The 19,568-nt window shown below is 45.3% G+C and overlaps 1 protein-coding gene across 2 annotated transcripts in view; it reads right to left on the reverse strand.

The window, feature by feature from the left end:
- Nucleotides 1-19,568, reverse strand: part of LOC144767617 (putative methyltransferase DDB_G0268948) — a 365,886-nt gene that overhangs the window by 263,216 nt on the left and 83,102 nt on the right. Inside the window, exon 1 of one of the 2 annotated variants that reach the window (XM_078651023.1) lies at nucleotides 15,025-15,369. The exons of the other annotated variant lie outside the window; for it this stretch is intronic. The gene's annotated coding sequence lies outside the window, so the exon portion shown is untranslated. Of the gene's footprint in view, nucleotides 1-15,024; nucleotides 15,370-19,568 lie in introns of those variants that run through there. 2 annotated transcript variants of the gene reach the window in all.

Raw genomic sequence — 19,568 nt, forward strand, 5'->3', positions numbered from 1 at the left:
TCAAATCAGGCCTACATACTCTGCTAAGCTCTCGAAACACCTTAGTATAGAAGTTGGCACGGACACTGGAAAAGGTAAAAGACAAGTTTATTAAGACCCCATGGGGTGGTGATACATTCCTACCGCACCCTTCGGCAGTGTAAGAAGTAGCACACCGAACATTGGTGCGCGACCTCTTTTATACAGTTCAATAGCAATAAAAAGATAGGCGGTCACAAGTTACACATTTTAGGTACATATAAGGTCATTTTTGGAACACAGCCAGCAAGTGGGAGGAGTTAAATAGCACTGGTCAGTTAGTACCAACATTCCTAAAGAGTGACCAGTAAATGCATGATGCGCATGTGCGCTTGACCAGTACTAAAAATAGCCTGTTGCCGAGCAGAATAAGGGACCATGGGTATCAAGAAAGGACAAAAGGGCACACTGACCACGAGGCAGCGTGTTCATAGAAAACGGAAGTCAGAGGGATTCAAAATGGCCCCCGTTCGTTTTGGTCAAGTTAACAGAAAAGACCGTGTAGCTGTGCTAAACGCTAACTCAGGAGCTGCCAAAACACAACAGATATGTAAAGCGCTCTGATACCTTTGGGTCTAGCTAGCGCTATTTAAAACCTATAAATAATAATAATAATAATCTGGGCATACCACTCCCAGCTGGGGTGACAAATGCAAAAAGAACAATTGATGGACAGAATGCAGAACAATGTCATACATTCACCATTCACCCCAGTACAGATATCTGGGCCTAATTCAATTGTTGCTTTGCTCCCCATGCTATTCCATGCTATTCCAGTTTGAACCCAGCCATATGCAAATCAGTCTTGACCCTGCACCCAACGGGTACAGTCCAGCCCGAATTGCTAGGCAAGGTCCTCCCTGGACTTGAAACAAGCATCCTAGGACCGGTTTCTGGGTTTCACCCCTCATCAGCCTGGATAGCTTGACTCCAGTGCTCACTTTGCCACTGGTTTCAAGCTAGCCTGGCTGATATGGGATATTGGGGTTGAGAATATGAAAAGTTTCAGCTTTCCGTCCATCATCTTGTTGTCGTTGCCTGGTGCATATTAAGGCAGGGGGAGTAAAACTACCTTTAAGTCCCTAGTATACAATATTGAATGGCAGTTTGGAGGCCATCAGCCCTTTCTGCACTTCCATGTGTGCACTGTTGGGAGCCAGAGGTCATTTTAAAAGCAGCACAGTGTTGCAGAACAGCTTTTAAATGTAAACTGTGCCCAAACACGACTTTGGTGTTAGGGGCACTTACAAATTGATAACCTACAATATTTTGGCATATTGGGTACCCCTAGGTGTCCTGGGGGGGGGGGGGGTAGGTCAGTATATTAGATGAATGACCCATATAAAATATGTTTTATATACCCGGGGATAGAGAAACTGCACATTTCACTTCCCTCATTGTAGTAATGTGCTTCCCTAAACAGACTTTTGTGCTTGGAGCACTGTAGAATGAGGATCTACATGATTTTTGTATATTCAGGACCCCTAAAGTCTCCCCTAGGTGTCCCAGGCGTTGGGGGTCATGTACTTAAAAGCAGAGTCTTTTTTAAAAGCAGTTTTATAGGTCCTGGTGTTGAAGAAATAGGACATTTTGTATTTTCTCCATTGTAGATCCCCAGCCACATTGGTTAACATTGCACTAGTTTATGAATTCATAACTACAGCAAGGTATATCTGAAAAATATCACTCAAAGACTTAGGAAAATGGCATTGAATAATCCAACAATATGCTGTTGTTCAATTTATCTCAAAAGGTACAGAAAATAAGTTATAAGACTTTCTTGTTTGCAAGCCAAAATTCGTCCTTCCAGGGGTCTGCCCTGATTGGCCAGAGATAAGTGGATTAACCAGGCTACTTTGATGATGTGATATGTGGCACAAAGGTAGAAAGGCTTTCTCTTGTAAGAGGACCCTGCTCTACAAGAATGCCAGAGCAGGGGGGGGTCAAAAAGCATTAGAAAGTGACAGCCAGGTACATCTACTCCCTTTCACTCTGAATCCAGCCAGATGGTAGGCTTAGGGAAGGAATTTGCAAAGTGAGAGGGACAAGAGCTATAGAAATGAGGCATCCTGGAGATTGATTTAGCTAACTATTGTTTCTCTGCTGAGACTTCAGCCATATTGGATTTTGGAAGAATAGTGATTTCTGGGAAGCCATTGTGCCATACTTAGGAGGAAATGGTCATGCTCTGTGGTGTTGCCCTGCACCTCACTGGACAGGAGTGCCCTCCTGTTTGACCCCAGGGAAAACACTCAATAAGTATCTGAGACAGGCAGAGCCTCTCATATCTGCTGCTTGAAACAAGAGCCGAGGAAGGGTCCATGCTGGAAGTTTGATTTGCACCAACCAGGCCCTGCACTGTGACTGACTGAGCCTGCCGCACAATCTGGAACTACAGCCCTGTGGACCTAACTTGCTTCAAGCGGAATAAAGAGTGGACACCCTGCAAGCTATAGGTTGACAGAGCTCACAGGTACCATCACCACAAAGAATCCCCAGCCTGGAGTGTGTCCAGTGGATTTGTAAGGGTGTTGTCCAAGTGGAATGTTGGAACTGAAGTCCGAAACTTTCATGGACCATCTTTGAGATCCAAGACCCTTGGATTGTGTTTTGGACACTTTGGGACCCCAAAAGGAACTCCAGGAAGAATTTCCAGAAGTTTGGAGCAATTTTGGAAAAAAGCTCTGTAGGTGCACTGGATCGACATGGCCAGCCAAGTCGGCGACACTGAACCACGAGCCGAAATGCCCTCCAGGTTTGTCCTGCTGTAAAGCTCCGGAGGTCCGACTTCCAGAGTTTGACAGGGAGCTAGTCAAAAGCCAAGACGGCAAACCCTCACCGAACCCGACCTGGTGAAGAGCATTGAGGGACCATGGGAGAAAAAGGTTTGTAAAAGTTTATAAGTCAGAAGGTAAAAGATTTGACCAGCTCCAACCGTGAGAGTCAAGCCACCCACCTCCAATCATGAACCGGCCTGGATCCCTGGTTTGTTGTAAAGCTGAGGAGGTTATATTCCCATAGTTTGACCAGAAGCTTGTCAAAAGGCATGCCGGCGAACAACCACCGAATTCAGACTGGAGGAGCGCATAGAGAGACCCAGGCAGAAAAAGCTTCGGGAAAGTTTCTAAGTCAGAAGGTAAAAACATTGATCAAGGCCTACCGCGAGGCGTACCCGTGCAGTGGTCAGCCTGAAACTTTGACTTTGTCCCGGTCTAGTGCAACCTGATGCCCCAATAGGTGCTATAGATTTCTTTGAACTATATAGTGCTAAATCTCTGAACACTCATATCAGATTTTGATGTCACTTTAGAGATACAAATATTTCCTATTTTCAAAAATTGGTGTTGGATTTTTATTGTGTGGTGTATTAATGATTCACTGAATTTGTGTTTTTAAATGCTATACATACATGTGAAGTTAAGCCTGCTTGCTCGCAGCCAAGCTACCTGGAGTTGAGCATGGGAATACTTTTCTGAGACATATTCTTAGCCTTAGACTGTGCTAGTGGCCCTATGCCCATTGATAGGTAGACATTAACCACTACTAACAACCCACTTTCCAACACCAGGGATTCTAGTGTTTTAGGGGTACAGTCCCCTGGTACAAGGGCTAAGCCACCCCCTGGGGGGATATACAATTTGCAAAGAAAATTGCTTTCCCTTGAGGACCATAACCCCCAAGGAAACTGTCAGACCTGGCATCTTTGACGTGGTTTCCCCCTATCTTGTTGCCTCTACCTCCTGTATTTTTGATGCTGTGCTGGATTTCGTTTTTGCTGGTTTAGATGCTTTGGGTACTTTGCCACTGCTGTTCAGTGTCAAAGTGCAAGTGCTCCCTGTGTAAATTGTTATTATGATTGGTTATCCATGATTGGCAAGTTTGTGTCACCAAGAAGTCCCTAGTAAAGTGCACTGAGTGTGCCAGAGCTGGGTATAACAAATGCTACTAGTGGGCCTGCAGCACTAATTGTGCCACCCACATGAGTAGCCCTAAAATGGTGTCTCAGGCCTGCCACTGCAGTGCCTGTGTGCAGTCTGTGAACTGCCATGTCCTCCTGGTCAGTGTCCCCACTGACCAGGCCTAACCCTTCCCTTTCTGTACACATTGGTCATCCCTATGGAAGGCACACGGTACCCCCTTGGGCAGGGTGCAGTGTATGGGAAAGGTAGAGCATGTACTTGTGTGGGTGGCATGCTCTGGTAGTGAATTACAGCCATTTTAGTTTTTCACTTTTGTAAGGCTATCTTGCCCCATAGGCTATCAAGGGGATGCTGGCTACAGTGGCTACCAGCATATCTTCCCATAGGAGCAAGCTAGGGCATTAAAGTTTGGTATCCCTAACTCAGAATTTAATAACACATATTTTAGGAAAGGTTGTTTTTAAATTCTGTGTTTGAGAACAGCACTTTTAGAAAGTTGCTGTTCTCTTGTCTGACCTTTCTGTGTGCCTTGGCCTGTTTGTGAATTGACTGTCTGGTTTGTGAGTGACAGGGGCTGGGTGGCTCCCAGAGTCTGAGTGGGCCTTCCCTGGGCTGAATAGCGCCATCTGCATCTAGAATAGTGGGAGGGGATAGCACCTGGGCCTGAATAGGGCTGTGCCTGCCTTCCACAATGCTGGCTCCACCTCCTGCTGGGCGGCTGACGACCCTGCCCCTCTCCCTGAAAGGAAAGGATATGCCAGGAAAACAAAGTGCTCAAATAACACCCAGAACTGGTTCAGACCGGGCTCAGAGCCCTCCTGCACAAAGGGATCAAACACTTTTAGGGGTATAAGTACAGGACCCCTGACTATAGAAAATTATATCATCCTGGAATCAAGAAGGAACCTCTGCCAAGGAGAAAGCCGAAACTAAAGAAGACTGTCCTGCTGTTGCTCTGCTGGACTGACCTGCTGTTGCTTTGCTGCCAAGGAGAGTGGAAGGATTTTACTTTTGGTGCTGTGTCCTCTGTCTTGAAGGAATCTCCAAGGGGCTGAGAAGAGCTGGCTCCCTGTTTTTGAAGTCCCAGGAACAAAAGGACTTCACTCCCAGCTTTCCTGAACTCTGCTGAGAGAGTTCTGTCCTTCCTAGAGTGCTTGGGCCAGTTGTGGTGCCTCTGGAAGTTGTACCTGTGTTGGGAAGCTGGAAACCAACCTTTTAAAGAACTTTCTGCAAGTTTTGCCGCAAACCCGGCAGAGCGAGGACATTTCCTCCGCTATTCTTCCTTCGTTAGCGGGAAGATTTCCGCCGCTGAGGACAAAGTCGCAGAGCCTGTTGCCGCTGGGTGAGATCACTGCATCACGTCGCTGTGAAGATCGTCACAGAGCCATCGCATCGAGGAGCTGCAAGAGAAAGATTGCCGCTGGACCGCGCATCATCGCCCCGGAGATCGTCGCAAGCCCAGATAATCATCGCATCATGCCTTTGCGTGAGTAAACTTCCTGCAGAACCTAAGCACCGGAATCCATACAAGTGGCCTTCCTCCCCATACAGACCGGATTCGTCGCTACACACCCGCTGCTGCAGCGGGGTTGTCGCTAACGCCTCCCCAGGGTCTCAGGAGCAACGCATCGCTTGTTTTCCACCGCTACAGCTTCTGTGCTTGGAACTTTTTATCGCTAACAAAGGTACTGTGGCTAAACGTGACGCAACTGTGATCTTTTAACGCAACTGTGGATTAATTTATCGCTAACATTAAGAACCCTTTTGCAACCATATTCATGAACTGTGTATGTTGGATTTGTGTCATTTTGGTCTTGTGTAGTTTAGATTAAATACCTTTATTTTTCTAAACTGTTGTGGAGTCAGTTTGTGGTGTTTTCACTGTTTTACTGTGAGTGTTGGTCCAAATACTTTACACATTGCCTTTGATAAGCCTGACTGCTTGTGCCAAGCTACCAAGGGGGTGAGCAGAGGTTATCTAAAGAGTGGTTCCTTCTTACCCTGACTAGAAGCAAGGGTCCCTATTTGGACAGTGGTACCTACCTCTGCCAACTAGAGACCCCAAGTTCTAACAGAAACCATATGAAGAACATGATTGTGTGAGGGAAGGCCCTTTCTGCATATAGGTCAACCCCCGGGCCATATTGGTTTGGTCATGGTGCAATTGCACCCCCCCAAGGGAAAGCAAACATCTCCGTGGCCCAAAAAATAAAAAATTACTCCTTAATACATCTGCTGCTCATGTAAAGCTCACCAACACCGTTTGATGAAATTCACCCTTCATAAAACTGACAAAAATATAACAAGGTGGATCAGCCCTTTCTACATATGGGCTGAGATCCTGAAGTCACAAATTATTTTGGCCACAGAAATGATTGCAAACATCTCCTTAGCCAAAATAATTCAAAGTGACTTTGTATATTGTAACTGATGCTCATGTAAAGTGCAATACCTTTGGGTTGGGTTTGTGCTATATCTATACTACTATTATAAAGAGAGAACTGTGACCTTTGAGCCAGGTAAACTCGAAAACTACACCACCAATCCAAACACCCAATACATGTTTGAAAACGTCAGGACAAGCAGACGGACATAGGCTATATAAAAAAATATATATACCTTATTTAAAAAATTTACGATTAAAAAAAAAGTAGTCCCTTGGAAGTAGCGCTGGCCGGCCGCAACGTGCGTGCTGACATCAGCAGCGCAGGGAGGAGCGGCGTACAGGAGCCCGAGGAACAGCGGTGGACATGCGCGCGGGGAGGAGCTGCAGAGCGGCGAGAAGCGGAGGAGCAGTGGAGCGGTAAAATCAGCAGCGCGGGGAGGAGCGGAGGAAGAGGTAAGAGAAGCTTCCGCGGGTGCGCACCGAGGGACGGGCGGGGGCCATGAACACTGAGTGCTCAAAAAGCCTTTTCCTCAAAGTCGGGACGTAGGGGGAAACAAAGCGTGGGCAGAAGCGGCCAGGACCAACGACGGACGGGGGCCATAAACACTGAGTACTCAAAAAGCATTTACTTCAAAGTCGGGACGTAGGGGGAAACAAAGCGTGGGCAGAAGCGGCCAGGACCAACGACGGGCGGGGGCCATAAACACTGAGTGCTCAAAAAGCATTTTCCTCAAAGTCAGGACGTAGGGGAAAACAAAGCGTAGGCAGAAGTGGCCAGGACCAACGACGTGTGGGGGCCATAAACACTGAGTGCTCAAAAAGCATTTTCTTCAAAGTCGGGACGTAGGGGGAAACAAAGTGTGGGCAGAAGCAGCCAGGACCAACAAAACGGCCGCTCTGCTGCGCCACTCCTGCTGCGATGCTGCCCCCAGCCCCCTTCTGCCCCAGGCAACGCCGGGGCGGGCTGCTAGTAAATCTACAAAACAAAACAGCAGTATGATGAATGGGGGTCGGACCTTCTGACATAGGGGATGATTGCCTGGGAGCATATCATTGTTGACATGTCTGTTTTCCCCAGAGAAAACACATATTTCCAAAAAGATTTTTGTGAGGGAGTTAACCCTCCTGACACACAGGTTGACCCCCATAGATTCCCTAAACAATGACGTTTTGCATAAGCCCTGACAAATTATGAACTGACAAAAAGCTTTGGCAATCCCTGGCAGCCTCTAATCTTTGCAAATGGGTGTTTACCTCTCTGATTTTCTAATGGGGAACACGTATTATCATACCCAAGCCTAGTTTTTGGCCAAGTCTGACTCAGATATGGATTTTTTTCTTGTCTCACACCTATCATTTTCTCTGCTGCATGTCATTGCCATAATGAATGAACAGGGGCTAGAATGTGCATTACAAATTGTAAAAGCACTTGTTGATGGGTGGATGTTCTATTCTGTGAGATGTGTGCAACAGTAAAAAAGTAAATGTGATGTTTCTCTGCTGCATTGAGGGCCCCTTCCTTTCTCGGGTACTACATGTATCAATTCAAATGTGGTACCTTTTTTATTGGGAGAGGTAAGGGAATGCTAGGTGGCAGGAAATGTGTGGCTAACCCAAAGATTCTAACATTTTCCATCACAGAAATAGGAGGAAAATGTATTTTATATTGAAAATTTGAGGTTTTCAATCTCTTCTGGATAAGATACCCTGGTGAAGGATCACCCAAGTTTCCTAAATTGGATCCCACCCACCACCCCTCCCCCCAATGTGTAGTTTTCACAAATGTGCAGGTTTGCTTGGATTCCCTAGATTCCAGCTGAGCTAGGGCTCAAAATCCACAGCTACCCACATCTCAATAACAGGATCAGTTTTAAATGGAAAGATTTGTTTACATATTGCTTTTTGGGCCCTTTTCTGTTACGGCCACTAGGCCCCCAACACAAATGAAGTATCATTTTTTATGGGGAGGATTTAGGAAATGGTAGATGCTAGGAAATTTGTGGTTCCCCACAGATTTCAGAACTTCCAATCACAGAAATGAGAGGAAAATTTGTTTTTTTTTGTCAAAGTTTGCAAGGGCTTCTGGGTAAGGAATGCTGGTTAGAGCCATGCAGGTCACCACACCCTGAATGTCCCTGGGTGTCATGTTTACAGAAATGTGCAAGTTTCAGATATTACCCTAAGAGCTGACTGAGCTAGGTCCCAAAATCAATTTACCTACACTGCAAAAAAGGGTCAGTTTTCAGTGGAAAAATATGCTGTGTCCATATTGTGTTTTTTCCTTTTCCTAGAGAGGCCAACGTGTCCACCCACACATGTGAGGTACCAATTTTATTGGAAGCCTTGGGGTATGCTAGGTGGTAGGATTTGTGAATCTCCAGAGATTCCAGAACTTTCCAACACAGAAATTTGAGGAAAATGTGTTTATTTAGTAAACGTTTGAGATTTGCAAGGTCGGCTGAGCTTGGAACCAAAATCTACAGCTACCCGCTTTTGCAATAAAAGGGACAGCTATCAGTAAAAAAAAGTGATGTGTCCATGTCATGTTTTGTCCCGTTCCTTTCAGGCCACTAGGCCTACCAAAACGAGTGAGGTATAATTTTTGTCAGGAGATTTGACGAAATGCTAGGCGGTATAAACTTGAGACTCCCACCAGATTCCAGAATTTTCCATCACAGAAATGTGAAGAAAAGCATTTCCTTAGCCACGGTTTGCAAAGTATTTTGGGTATGATAACCTGGTGCGAGCCATACAAATCACCGCACCCTAGATTCCCCTGAGTGTCTAGTTTTTGAAAATGTGAAGGTTCACTAGGTTTCCCTAGTGAACTGGCTGAGCTACCAAGTTAAATTCTATAGCTACCTTAATTGTACAAAGATAGTCACTTTTTCTGTAGAAAACTGTGATGTATCCATGTTGTATTTTTGGCCCTTTCCTGTCACAGGCACCAGGGCTACTCACACAAGTAAGGAACCATTTTTGTTGAGAGATTTAAAAGTATACTACATGGTGGGAAAATTGTTACTCCCAGTTTCTAGAACTTTCCATCAGAGAAATGTGGGGAAAATGTATTTTTTGTCAAAGTTTGAGGTTTGCAAGGACTTCTGAGTATGAAAAACAGATGAAGGCAAGTCATTCCAACCTGTATTCCGCTAGGTGTCTAGATTTAAAAAAAAAAATCAGGTTTGCTAGATTTCCCTGTTTTCCAACTGAGTTAGGGCCCAAAATACACATCTACACACTTTGCAAACAAATGGTCAATTTTATGTGAGAAAATGTGATGTGTCCATGTTGCATATTTGCCCCTTACCTGTCGCTGCCACTAGGCATACTACACAAGTGAAGAAAAAACATTTTTATTAGGAGAATTGGGGGAATGCGAGGTGATAGGAAAACTGTCACTCCAACAGATTCTAGAACTTTGTTACATAAATGTGAGGACAATTTAATTTTTTTGTCAATGTTTCAGTTTGCAAGGGCATCTGAGTAAGAAAACCTGCTAAAAGCCATGCAAGTATTCTGAACCTGGATTCCACTGGAATCGCTAGGTTTACCTAGGCACTGGTAGAGCTACTGACTAAAATCTACAGCTACCAGCATTGTAAACAAGCATTTGCAATGCAAATTGGTCTCACATTTGTAAGAGTTACAAGTATAGGCATTGCAAATGACAATGTATTTTACCTACCAAAATAGTGAAAGAGAAAAGAAAATGAAAACAGAATGGATGCTAGATAAATAGAGGAAAATGAAATGGAGATAGAGCAAATCTGAGAAAAGGGGACAGCTGGGACCAAAATAAAATATAGGGATGATTGGCTTTGCCAACGTTTGTAAGCTGTGTTGTAGAGCAGTGTGTCTGCTGTGCAGAATGTTGAAAAGTTATAATAACAAGGATGAAGTAATTCCTTTAACAGAAGTGATGGTATAGCAGGGAACATTTGGAGGGGAAATGAGACACCTACCTTTGCCTCCACACCGAGCGATCATGTAGAGAATCAAAAAACACAACTGCAGTGTAACCTTGCTGGAGGTTTCTCAGGCTCTGAGTCGACATCTGATATGTAGATCTGTTTATGCGATGTACACTAATAATAATGATTTATATAGACTATAGAACAAACTGCGTTAATGTATTCACTAAATATTAAGTGATTATTATTATACTTTAGAAACCACTTTTTCAACTTTATAGTAATGTAATTTGGAGCTAAAAAAATCCTGGCTTTTAAATTCATGCAGCGCAGGTTAAATGGAGATTTTTCATTTTTACATTGAAACCGTACTAACTCAGCTACTTTACATAGCTCATAGCATACGACCTGCCAGTAACACAAGGATTTTTGTAACAAAAGCTTGTGAACTCACTGAGCTATCTTACATTAAATGCAAACTCTTGACCCCCATATAACTCTGTGGCAGCCATGTTACCTCTGATGACAAGCCCAATTTTATCAACAGTCCTCTATCCTCTAACGTTCTGGATTTGCGTAGATATGAGCAGTAGTTGCCTTAACCCTTTGAACTAGTTTTACACGCATTCTGTTTTGGAACAATTAATTAAGCTAGAGCAGCTTTATTAAGGCATATTCCTTGTTGCTAAATATTTTAGGGCAGATCTAAACAAGTGAGAGTGTATGCACTGTCGCAGGTAAGACCTAAAGCAAGGAACCTAGTAAAAGAGAAAGCATGAGAGAGAGACAGAGGTGAAAGGGAGCTGCAGGTCAGATGAGAATGCAGTAAAGGAGAAAGGGGAGAAGTAGTAAAGCAGGAGAAACAGTGGGTATGAGGAAAGGGAAGAGACAGGGGAATAAGAAAAAAGGAAATGGGAGGAAAGCTTGAAGGAAGATGCAAAGGACTAAATAGCTTAGAAAGTGTGATGTAGAGAACAAGGTAGAGAGAGTGAGAAAGGACAATGGAGTGGCCTAGCGACAGGGTGATGGAGAAGAGAGAGGTGGATATAGTGAGGGAAGTTAAGAAAAAAGTGAGAAAGTAAGAGAGCGAGCAAGATAAACTGTGAGAGAAAAAGAGAGCAACACAGAATGGCAGTGAAGAAGAGGGAGAAGCCTAGTGCCAAGGAAAACAAGAGAACAGAGGAAAGAAGTGGAGAAAGTGAGAGGAGTGTGAAAAGGAAAATGAAAAAGAAGACATGGAGAGCAGAAGAACATAAAAACGGACAGAAATACCTAAAGGGGTGACATATGTGTTGTTTTAACCACTAGTGCATTGAGGGTATGTGAAAAAATCACAATCTAGAGACACACTATCCAAGCACATTCATAAACAATCCCAACTGCTGGAAAGAAGACTGGTCTACTGCAGAAGAACATATAAAAAGTTCAGTAAAAGCTAAGAGCGAATACTGGGCAGGCAATAGGGACGCCAAAGTGGGCTTGCTGAAATCCCTCCATGGAAACAGCATTGGAGAGAAAATTAAACAAACACAAAACAAAACAAAAACAAGCATTGAAAATGCAATAGGTCTCGCATTAGGTTAAGTTAAAGCCATTTGCTTTGCTAATGGTATTGTATAGCAAAGCAAATGGCTTTAACTTAATGAAAGGTGAGACCTATTGCATTTTTAATGCTTGTTATATTAGCTCTTGTTTTATTCAAATGTTTTTTTTTTTTAATACTGTACCTCATAACATTCCTGTAAAGTGCTCTAATACCCCTGGGTCTAGCCAGCACTATAGAAAACCTTCAAATGAAATTAATAAATACGTAAATATATGTGCACACATGCAGCCCACTTTGAATTTCCCAAGCCATGTGCAACAATGTGGCCCCTTTCACTACAATGAAAGTGAGACAGATGCATCTCGGTTCATTGTGCAGGAGTTGCATACCCAGTCAGTCTCCTGCTCACATGTAGCAAGCAGCCTGCCCACTGCTTGTTATCAGTGCAACCATGCACCTGCCCAGTCATAAAACGTTGTGCACCCATGAAGCTACTACCCAGTCCTATATCTCACCTATGCAGGTGTGCATGACCCCTGCCCGTCCCTCATCACCTGTAAACTCATGCAATTCCTGTCAATTGCTTGTGATGTGTGCACCAAAGCAGGTGCCCATCAATCTGAAGCTGAGCACCCCTGCAGCCCTAGTCCATCGCCATCCCCATCTTTGCCTTAGATGCATGCACACAACCCCTGCCCACCCCGATCACCTGTAAACCCATGCAATTCATGTCCATTATTTGTAATGTGTGCACCCCTGCACCTGACTATTCGTCACAAGCTGTGCACCCCCTAGTCATGCCACATTATCGGTGTATTGTTGCAGCAAACACCCTATCCACCCCTCCTCGCCTACTGCTTAGAGGTCACTCGCCTTCAGAAGAGCCCATTTACGAATCCATGTACCCCCCTCCTCGTGACTATAACAGCTACCTAACCAGAAACACGTAACTGCTGCCCACTGCCACCCAGCTGCTTGCATGTGAACTGGTGAACCCCCATACCCATCCCCTAGCCACCAAGCCCTTGCCCAGTATCACCCACCAATTTCCTGGAGGTTCATACACTGCATGTTTATCTGCCTTTTCTATCAGCTATTTCACAGGGGGTAGCGCCTCCACGCTGCCCCTCACCCTGTACCTGGCGTGGTGCTTCACTTCTTTCCCCTCACCCCGACCTACCCCCACCTCTCAGCCACCTTCCCCGAGCAGATACCCCCGCAGCTTCTTTGTCAGCGTCATTTGTGTTCCTCCACCGTCCTCACCCCACAGCATGACCAACAGACAACACAGCGTCCATCCACCACGACCAAAGCCCGGACCTATCTGCTCCTTCCGCACCGACTCCCACGCGTCCCGCTCATTCAAGGGTTCTCCTGCGCCTTCAGCAGCCCGGATTTCAGATAAGTACTATTCCCCACCTCCCCCCAACACTATAATTTGCACTACTTCAAGGGGATGGTGGCGGATAACGCACCATGTGAGATGTTCCCTGTCTGCAGACCTCCCCAAAAAATAATCCTATTCCAACCGCCGCCTCCCTGCTGTTGCAAAAGGCACTCGCCCAACAACAAATGCCCGCGTTCGCAAAATAAAGCTGATAATGCAGTCACCGAGGAAAAAACACGATTCGCTATCTGAAGAAAATGCAGTTTAAAAAGAAGCAAACTGAGACATCTTTATCAACAGCAGAGGAACCCACGTTAGAGAAGCCCTACTGTAACTGTGATGACATGGGGGTCATGGTCTGGGACTGCCGGCCACCTCCCCCCTTAACACACTGACCGAGTTACCTAATTCAACCAGTCAACACTTGGGGTCTTTGGAAGTCAGGGGGTACAGGACCCCCCCCTGGCCGTATTTATTAAAATATAAAAACAAATAAAAAATTTTAATAAAATAAACATTTCTGATAATTATTAAAAATGCACATTTCAGAACATTAGATTGACATCCGTTTCGACATGGTATGATGGGCTAACCTTAACAAATATCTAGTACAGCGTGTTTCCTAACCGAATCTAACATCCTGAAAATTAAAAATGCATTCTAATAATAAAGTCGTACGGCAAGGTCGCCAACCGGTGTCAGATCCTTTTACAGCTGCCCTCTCACGTTCGAGATGCGCATGCGCAACCCAGGGCACGTTTCACCCACGTGCGCTCCCTGAACTCCATTTAACCATAACAGGAGGGCCCAGACACTCGCGCACCTTAGTGACGTCATAGTGTTGTGAGGGGTGGCTACCAGCCTGAGGATAGCGTAGACTCCCTCCCCCGCACCCTTTAAGATACTGGATATCATATCCTGCCCCTGAAGTTCTGAGAGAGACCAAATGGCCCCTCCCGCGGGCGGGCCCTTTCGTGAATGGGCCCGCCCCCCCCGTAAGGACCTTAAAATGCTGCTCACCGATTAATGACCTTACCGCCACAGGCCAGGTAGTTGACCGACTATCTGGCCCCCCCCAAACCGCCTACACTGAAAGGTCATATCTTCCTAATCCAAAAACCCTCTACCCCTGCTATTTTGTTCCCTATCCATAGGGCATTCCTTGACTCTGTCCCCTGGACCCCCCACCCTGTGAGTAGAGCCTCTAATAAACGTCAACTCCTCATTATCAGCCAACTGTTAATCTACTTGGTCCCTCTCAGATGATCCCTTGTGGGATATTCTGCAATTAATGTGTATGAAATAATTTCTCAATCCAAGTGTTGATCCTCTTTACCGAGTGATTCTTCCCCGAGTGACTCTGCGCACTCCCCAAGTCAACCCCCCCCCCATTTCCTGCAGTCTGGGAAACAACTGAGCCCCCCTATGGTGCAGTCTGTGTTTTATATTTTGCTAACTAGCTAGCTAGTGCAATTATCCCTTCCACCAGAACCCCCTTTGCCCAATTTAAAAAACCCCAATTGTTGTTACCCGCTGTCAGATATTAACTGAGGGTGTTGGGCGTGCCTATCGGGTACTTCACCTTCCCGCTCTGGACGGACAGACCCCATCTTTGGTGTCTCTGTAGTTGCTGTGACCGGGGGTATCCTGGTACTTTACCAATTGGTAACCTTATGCATATGCCATGCTGACACTGGTGGCCCTGCGAGCACAGGCGCCGTTACTGTAGAAATACAATTTCCTGTTTCAGTAAAAATTACCGCCAATTTGTGTGAGGCAACATCCCGCTCCATTACTGCGGCCAGCCCAATCAAGGGTTTACACACCATAAACAATCAACTCTGTGCTCGCACCTCCTGCGTCTTTTGATCGCTCGCCCATCACACTTGCGTTGTTGCTTGTCATCCTCTACCTGACGTAAGCATCCCTTGGGCTGTCCACCTGTAGCAGCTGTTGTGATGTGGAGCACTCCAGATATCCACCATGGACCCGGCCATACATAAATGGAAAAGATAAACACAAACCATTAGTGTTTCTGGCGATAACTGCTGTACACGTGCTAGTCTTACATTACCATCACTTGCTAAGTTTGAGATACGATTAGCGTCAGATGCATACTCATAAACACTTCCGACTAAGTGTTAAGCATAGCCTCAGTTTGTGTCCCCTGTAGCGTGACTGGATTAGTGTTACGAAGAGTGCCCTGTAAAATGGCCTTCATTAACGAACACTACCCAGTGTGCAGTGCAGTGACACAAAGCATGGAGTCCCCAGTGAATACCATAGCACCCTCATGACTCCTTAAGGATGATTAGGATATCAGTTTAAAAGGAACAGTCTGTTTGCCAATGCCGCATCCAAGTCTTTAAGCATAGGATTAGCACCCACCCAACCACAACTTGATGAGATATACGTATTCTAAGTATCAAACCCCTCGCGCCTGACTGTTGGCTTCGACCGTGGCTGACAATGGTAATGCGTCATATAACTAAGGGGCAACCATAACCTATATATATTATTGTTATGATACCAAACTGAGCCTCATTCCCTTAACAAGTTGCATGTAACAGGTGGCCCTCCAGCTGCCACACATGATTTTCCAATCAATTCATAGTATACCGCCACCTCTCGTAAATCATGATGCAACATTAGTTTCAACAGATCAGGGTTTAATGTGCTACCATTCATTAACCCATTCTGCCCCCCCCAGTTCAGCCCTGGTCATATGCAAATCTGTCCGACCCTCCTGCCCATATAAGAGCACCAGCAGTATCAGAGATGGGATTTAGGCATGGTCACGACCTTCCTCTTTAGATCCACTCTACTATAGTGAGTCCTTTGCGTGCTATATGTCCTCTGAGAAATTACCTGAAACTAACAGGCATACTATGGAATGGCAATTTCCTGGCTGACATTTGGTACGGCTGACTTACTTAGGCAATAAAACAGGGGGGGAAGAATTTAGTGCCAAATGCTGTTAAGTAGACACGCAAGTGCACACAAGTGACCCAGAACTAGTATTGTCAATATTCCCGATAGATATATCCCTTACGTAGCCACTTTACCATGTTACCGTTGGTAAGTAGCATTACCTTGGTCCGGGGGCGTCAAACGTTTTTTACCACTGTAACCAGGCTTAAATCGCACTGTGCCTGGTACCTTGTGCTACACATTTCATAGCTTTGTCCTGTCATTGAATCGAGGCCTACCACCTAGGCAAGTACGCACGCAAGTGTAACTTGAATCAGCAAGCCCACCGGTCACCCCGAACTAGTATTGTCGATTACGTAGACCACTCTGCCATGTTACCGTTGTAAGTAGCATTAGCTTGGTCTGGGGGCGGATACCCAGGTGAAGCGGACCCACAATATTGTTTACTAAGATCACTCCTGTTGAACCAGCCAGGATCTATTATTTTATGAACAGTGAGGACATTCTGAAACAACAAAAAATCCCCGCACCCAGAGAGAAATATTGTGGGGTGGCGGGGTCAGTGCAAGGAGGGTGTTAAACAGGGATCAGATTACAGTGCCCGCCCAGCAATTTATGGTTACATTGTCTATTTACCAAATAAATAGCAACCACGACTGTCTTGTCGCTGAGTCAGAAAGGAAAAACAAGGGCACAGTAATTGTCATCCTAATGTCACAGCATTTAACCCCATGTGAGCAGCTTTTCATGCTCCTTGCACTCAACCAATCTGAAAAATGATCGTCTAAAGTGTTCTTGCCGAAATGTAGGTATACAATGGGCAGCATCTCTGAGATTAGAATTAACATATTAAATGCATTTAGATACAGTGCATCTCAATATAACACATTTTAAAGCGTGTTGATTATCCTGCAAATCTGTCATGGATACCGCCCTCCTGGGCCTACATTGGACATTCTTGATTTAAAGAAAGAGATAAAGATCTTCCAATTTCAGCAGGCAATTATTTGTGGCCCTGAACCATCCTTTTGATTAACTTGTGAGCTAAACGCCCCACTGCCTTCTTGCTATCCCCAGTAGCAGGTGGTCACCCTGGCCAACTATTTACTGAACCAACTTGCTTGTAAACAGGTGTGATAGGATGTGGGATAGTACTTTACCTACCCACACTATTCTACTTAAAAGTCCCACTGCCTTATTGCTATCCCCAGTAGCAGGTGGTCACCCTGGTCAACAATTTACTGGACCTACTTGCTTGTAAACAGGTGTGATAGGATGTGGGATAGTACTTTTCCTGCCCCACTATTCTACTTAAATGAAAATTCGTGAACATCAGAGGCTGGCAGTTGCTGGTAAATTGAGCCCAAAACCCGCCAAGACGGGGAATTGACTCCTGGTCCCGGGCTAGACCTCTGCATCAGGGTCTGCCACTCTAACCATTTGAGCCACACTTCTCCACCAAATTGGAGCCAAACAGTACTTGATTTAAACGTGTAAACATTAATACATCCACTTTGGGCATTCGAAATTGAACTGGACTGATCACGTCACTTCTAGCATCAAATATTATCCCACTGTGGCTCTTTATACAGAAAGGAGTTGAGCCTATCATTTTTTTTCAGCTTTCGTTGGCTATCCACCACTACCTATATAATAGCAAAATGAACTGTTTAGAGGAATTCTGAGAACATTTGATTTGGCGCCACTGAACCCTTCAACTCATGCGCTGTTGTCTGCAAAAGGGGTAGCTACGCTCGCGTCTCAAGAGAGCAGGATGAACACACTTGTTGGATTAATTTAACTTTCGTATTTAGTACAGAAACTGTTTTTTAACTTATACGAACGTATAGGAACCCCACTACCTATGTAATAGCAACATTAACTGTTTAGAGGAATTCTGACAACTTTTGACTTGGCGCCACTGCACCTACAGCACCATTCAACTCATGCCCTGTTTTCTGCAAGCTACCAGTACTCGTAACTGCCTGTTCAGTAGTAAAATAAAGCAATATTAGGTGTTTGGCGGGGTTCCAGAACTTTGGGCCCCTGTGTCACTGCACCTGTTGCACCATTGAAAGCATGAACCAAGTGCTGTAAAGAAACTGCATGTTAGTTCGCCTCTGCCTGACAGTTCTGCCTGCGCATGGGAATGATGTTTGTGCGGCGCACCGGGCCCTTGCAGAGACAATTTGGTTTTAAACAATTATAAGTGCAGTGTTATGAGCCACAAAAATTCCGGACTGGCATCATTAACCCCAGGGACCGTTTCCCGAGTGACTAATATTTATTTATGCGTTTTTTATATAGCGCTGTTCTTCATTCAAAGGTGTCAGAGCGCTTCACCATAGAACCAGTTACATTACCCAAGGACTTGAGTACATGGAGTTATATAAGATGCAAAACAGATACACGAGTCTAAACCCAAAAGGGGAACGTTACAGAGGGGTAGCCACCCCCCTCTGGCCCCCTCCCCCACACGCCAGTGAGCCCCCAGAGTAATGTGTTCCCATGTGCAGCCATGTTTTCTTTTCCGTGTGCAGCGCCCATTACAACATTTTCGAGGGCTGCTCTGCGTGCCCAGCCCCGCCTGCGGTGGGGGCTGCTGTGAGAACGGCCTGACTCATGGCTGGCGGTGGAAAGAACAATGTTTAAAACGTCACACATAGCAATCTGAAACCCTGGCAGCTAATGCTTTATATAGCGCGAACATGCATCCTGAATCAGAGCGCCTTACATTACATAAAGACACCTTCATTTTAGGAGATAAAGTGATTTTGCAATGACTCACAGGATGTTTAGCGTCGATACCGAGGCTCAAACCCGCATCCCCGGTTCGTATAGCGTGAACATGAATCCTGAATCAGAGCGCCTTACATAGCACCAGTTACATTACATCTTTCCCTTTTATTTCACATCCCCCAGGTGACCTACCAGAGGACTGTTCGGGCTTTATTACCAACTAAGCCACAGCGCCGTTCCTGATGCATGGTATTGTTAAAATTGTGTGTTAATTATTTTACCGTCAGAATTATTTCCCATTAAGACGTGGCAATCACCAGTTACATTACGTCTTTATCTTTCATTTCAAGTCTCCCAGGTGATCTATAAGAGGACTGTTCCGGCGCAATTACTTTCACAAGAGGTTATAAGCGGATACATATTGGCCGAGGTCCGAGTAGAAAGCGGAAGGAGAACTGCGGCCTTAACCTAGCGCCTTTCAAGCCCTCATTCTGTCAGACACGTTGCTTGTACGAAAAAAGGGGGCAGGAAAGCCACTTGACTCCTCTTACACCATAAAATATTGATACAGTGGGGGAAATGTTTAAGAGATTACCGGCCCGAAGGCTTCAAACCAGGAACACAAATATGCAACACGGGAAATCATTGCAAGCAATCACCCGTACGGGTCTCTAGGCGCCGACAGGAAGATTAAGCAAGTTATCGCTCAGAATCACATGGTGCGGGG

This window comes from Lissotriton helveticus, chromosome 7, assembly GCF_964261635.1.
Source record: "Lissotriton helveticus chromosome 7, aLisHel1.1, whole genome shotgun sequence".
Classification (NCBI taxonomy): domain Eukaryota; kingdom Metazoa; phylum Chordata; class Amphibia; order Caudata; family Salamandridae; genus Lissotriton; species Lissotriton helveticus.